Here is a 4,483-nt window from a genome sequence, read left to right on the forward strand (position 1 = left end):
CTGAAAAATGGCAAGCATAATACCTTTCCCAGCTATAAATGTGGCTATGAATTTCATCCATAAGAAAAATATCATCAACTTCATCTTCAATATGAAAAGGATGACTTGAAATTGTCTCATCATGGAAAAGAATATATGCTTATGTAAGGCTGTCAACCAATCGATGGGGCTAAATGTCAAAATCTGTCCCAGGAAATCCAGTGCTTCTCCACTAATTCCTAGAAATAGCTGAATTAAAGGTTTGTGTGGCTCAGTCATGTCATTTCTAATGTAAAATGGAATTATGCTGAGAAGTTCCTGATGATCTTCCTGATGTAGAGCTGGAATAGATTCTAAAATCAGCTGCATCTGTTCAAATTCATGTACACCTACAAGGAGGGTTTTACCAGTCAACATTTCAGCAAAGATGCAGGCTGAAGCCCACATGTCAATGGTTTTAGCATAATTATTAGGAGAAAGTAAAAGACATGGAGATCAGTACCATTTAGTAACCAATCCTTCAGAAAGATGACCCTCATAGGAATAATGGGGATCCATGATCCATGCAAGACTAAAGTCATCTATCTTTAGCACCAAGTCTTCAGTATTAATGAAAAGATTAGCTGGTTTGAGATCTCCGTGCAGTACATTTGCAGAGTTAATATACTTGAGCCCACGTAGCAGCTGATACATGAAAAGCCTGGCATGTTCCTCCAGCAAAGGGCCCTGCTCCAGTACATTGGCCAAGTCTGTCTCCATATACTCCTGAATAATGTCAACACTGTTCAGTTCAGTAAGGGAACCTGCATCATCAGTTACCTGACTCCCACTGGCACCAAGAATTTCAAACACTTTCACAGTGATATCATGGTCAGTCCTTCTAATAAGTTTGATTCTATATAGAACATGCTTGACACTCTGGCAATCAGTATGGACATTTTTCTTGATGGCTACTCTTTTGTCACAGTGATTGTCTACAGCAGGAAAAAAAAAAAGAACCAAACCTCCACAACCCAATGGTTTTAAGTCCATATATCTAGAGTCCATATCAAAACCATGAATGTTCATGAGACTTCCAAATTTCTCTGCCATTTTGAAACCCTTACTGTTGCCTCTTCCTTTTGAATTGTTGAACTTGTGTAAACGAGGAAGAAAACTGGCTTCCAAAGGAAATGTCTTTCAAACAGGGAAAAGAAAAATAATTTTGCTTCCACAGTAAGATGGCTTCTTGAAGTACATTCCATATACCAACCAGGCCATTGCATTCCCCTTAGATTTAAAGCTCAAAATGCTCTGCTCATACTGAGAATTAAAAAAAAGATTGCAGTACTCATAGTTCAAGAAAGGGGCAGCAACTCTGCAGACATTTAAAGAAAACACTCAAGAAGATCAAACATAGTGAAATGACATATGATGAACTCAGATGTACTAGTACTAAGGGATTTAACATTTAACAAAAGAGTGAATAAATATGCACACAACAGGCTGCTCTAAACATTTTCCTCACAGAGCAGATGCATTCAGTGTTGACTGGTCCTGAGCAGCATCGTTCTAAGGTGCCATTAAATACTATTTCCATTTCTTTTCTTCTTTGGTTGCTATATATTTCAACAGGATGCGCTGGCGGCTGTTGGTGAAGAGATGCAAGTTGTTAGTGATCAGGTGGCCCCAGTTCACCACAATCACAATCAAAGCTATGCTCCATCTTACTCTGATACAATGAGACGTCTACAACCAATCAAGAGAGTGCGGGACCACGGACAGCTCCCGGGGTCGGCTCGGTTTCGGCTGTGCTGGCGGCAGCCCAGTTTCCCAGGCTCTCGCTTTGCTGCAGTCGCCCCACCCCCTAGAGAGCTAGTTAACTTTTTAAAAAAGAGATGTAATGAGAAGACAAATACTACAACAGACGTTCAATTGTTTGAAAGTTGTGTTTTCTATTCCAGCTTTCTAAAATGATTTTTTTTTTGCTGAAATTGCTAGATTTTCCTTCCTCTACATAAAATTTTAAAGAAGTATATGAATAGAATGTACACAATGAATTTATTGAGCGTAAGAATTTTTCCCTAGAATATTGTTTACTTTTTTTTTGGCATGAGCAGGCACCAGGAGCTGAGCCTGGGTCTCCCTCATGATAAGCAAGAATCCTGCCACTGAGCCACCATTGCACCACCCAAATGGTTTTACTTTTAAGTTTCTTTCTAACTGACCAGATTTTGTTAACAGTTTTACTGAAGAAAATCCTAATTGTGACATGGTGATTTTTTTTATCTGTAGATGCATGCTATTAACAAAGTATTTGGGAAATCATGCAGAAGGTTAAAAATGTTTATAAATATATATATTTGAAAATGATGTACTTGAGAACACATCTTGAGAAAAACTTTCTTTTTTTGTTTTCATTTTTATTTTACCAAATATTCTTTCCCTTTGGTCACCCAGAATTTTCTAGAGATATAGGTTCCCTTTATGTCAGATAGATAAATAATTATATTGACTTTTTGCAGTGATATTTAGATGGCTTTAGGATTCTCTTTGAGCTCCATGAAGGGTGGTCTGTTGTATTGTTTTGCTGTGGGGGTGGCTGTGTTTTTTTTTTTAAGCCTGTTTTGTTCAATATTGGTTCCTAGTAACTTTGATATACTTGGCATATACCATATACTCAAGATAGAATTGTTCAGTAAGTGAAGGTCAAAGTTTTGTTCACAAGCCTGCATTGGCCCTGAGTTCATGATCCCTTGTTTGATACTCAGTACTCATCTGCAAATGCCACCTCATTTAATCATTTAAATCATTAAATTAAGAAAAGTTGCATGTTCCTCTGTTTTTGATGTCTTTAAAGCTGGTATTTAAGTAAAATACTTCCAACTGCTCATTGCAACTGAAACTGTCTCAGACTTAGGATTTATTTGACAGCGTATAGAAGTGATATGTATAATCATACAAATGCTTGAGTCAGAATTTAAAGAAATGGCTATCAATTGTGCCTTAGAGAGTTGGCTAATTCTAGACCTGAATAGGCTAGAAAAACCTGTCCAAAGCACTGAATAAATAGCTTGAATAAAAATTCCACTAATGGGACGATTTGAGAATCAAGGAAAAAATCTATCACTGATGGTAACATTAACAAAATAAAAATGAGAAAAAAAATTAATTAATATTAAGTCCATTCCTTATTCTGAAAATTGTTGTTGAATAGAAATATAAATAAAAATTATTCAGCCTTTTAAGGAAAACAAACACTGTAATTTCTACCCAGTTACTGTGGGACATCTCTTCCTTGAAGAAATAAGTGAAATGATGAAACTATAAAATATCCATTTGCAAACATGATTAAAACAATAATTAACATCTGACAAGGGGATTCTTAGCTTCAAGGGGCTTAGTAGAAACATTTGGGGTGGGTTTACTGAAATTAAAAATGGGTTTATTTATGTGTTTCCAGAATTAGTCAATACAACATCTACCCAGTGAAATGGGCAATTTAACTTAGGGGCATCAGGAAATAAATTCTATTCCCAGAATATACTAAATGAAAGATAAATTACTACATAGAGTTCTTAGCAGGGACTCTCAAATATATATCCTAAATAAATTATAGCAATTATAAAATGTTTCCCACTGCACTTTCAACTTTATTCCCATGTACTCAAGTAGGGTTTTCATGTCATCTTTCTCTGTGGGTTATCATAGCTCATAGCTCATAATCAGATCTGGTAAAAAAAAATGTACTAGGCTTCTCATTAAACCCTGCTCACAAAATCTTTCAAGTGCTCTTAATTATCTTGTACGTTTGATAAACATTGGTTAAGATGGGAAAATATTCTCTGAGAGCCCAGCATTGTCAGTTAATGAAAAATAGACAGATGCCTTTCAAAATAGTGTTTATGAATACCAGCTACTCATCCAAGATCATGCCAAAGAGTTAAGTCTCTTTAATATATACATAGGCCAAGAGTGATGTCCCTTCAGTCGATAATTTATACCACCTACAGTCTCCTCAGAGTTGGTGCTGCCAAATAGAGAGTCAACCATTGCCTCCTGGTGTATTTCACCTCAATTCAGGCTTTGATGTATTCACATGTCTTAAATTAGTTAATTAATTAATTAATTAAATGCTGGATTTCTCTGTGTACTAAGAACGCGGTGTGCAAAAATCATGTAATATTGTAGTATAGTAAAAAAGGCCCTGAATCATTGGTTTTGTCTAATAGGAAAAAAGCAGAAATCGTTTAGTCCAAAGTACTTTTAACCTATCATGCCTCTTTTTTAAAAGGTAAAAGGAAGGTTAAGTAGATGAATTTCTAATAGTCTTTTCTCACTGCAACTTAAGAACTATAATGTCATCTCTTTTAGATAATATGGTTTTAATTTCATTTAAAATTTGCTCATTGGAAAAAAAAACAGTAAAACCATGGGACAGATTATCAGTCCCTCAGACAGTACTCTCTGAACAAAATCTGCACATTTCAGTCGAAAATACTGCCTTCTATCTCATCAGTCCACA

At 35.8% G+C, this 4,483-nt stretch overlaps 1 pseudogene; it reads right to left on the bottom strand.

Annotated features, from left to right (window-relative positions):
- Window positions 1-474: 474 nt before the first annotated feature.
- LOC143659166 (mitogen-activated protein kinase 6 pseudogene) lies at window positions 475-1,071 on the bottom strand (annotated as a pseudogene).
- Window positions 1,072-4,483: the final 3,412 nt, after the last annotated feature.

Source organism: Tamandua tetradactyla, chromosome 2 (assembly GCF_023851605.1).
Source record: "Tamandua tetradactyla isolate mTamTet1 chromosome 2, mTamTet1.pri, whole genome shotgun sequence".
NCBI classification, from domain to species: Eukaryota; Metazoa; Chordata; class Mammalia; order Pilosa; family Myrmecophagidae; genus Tamandua; species Tamandua tetradactyla.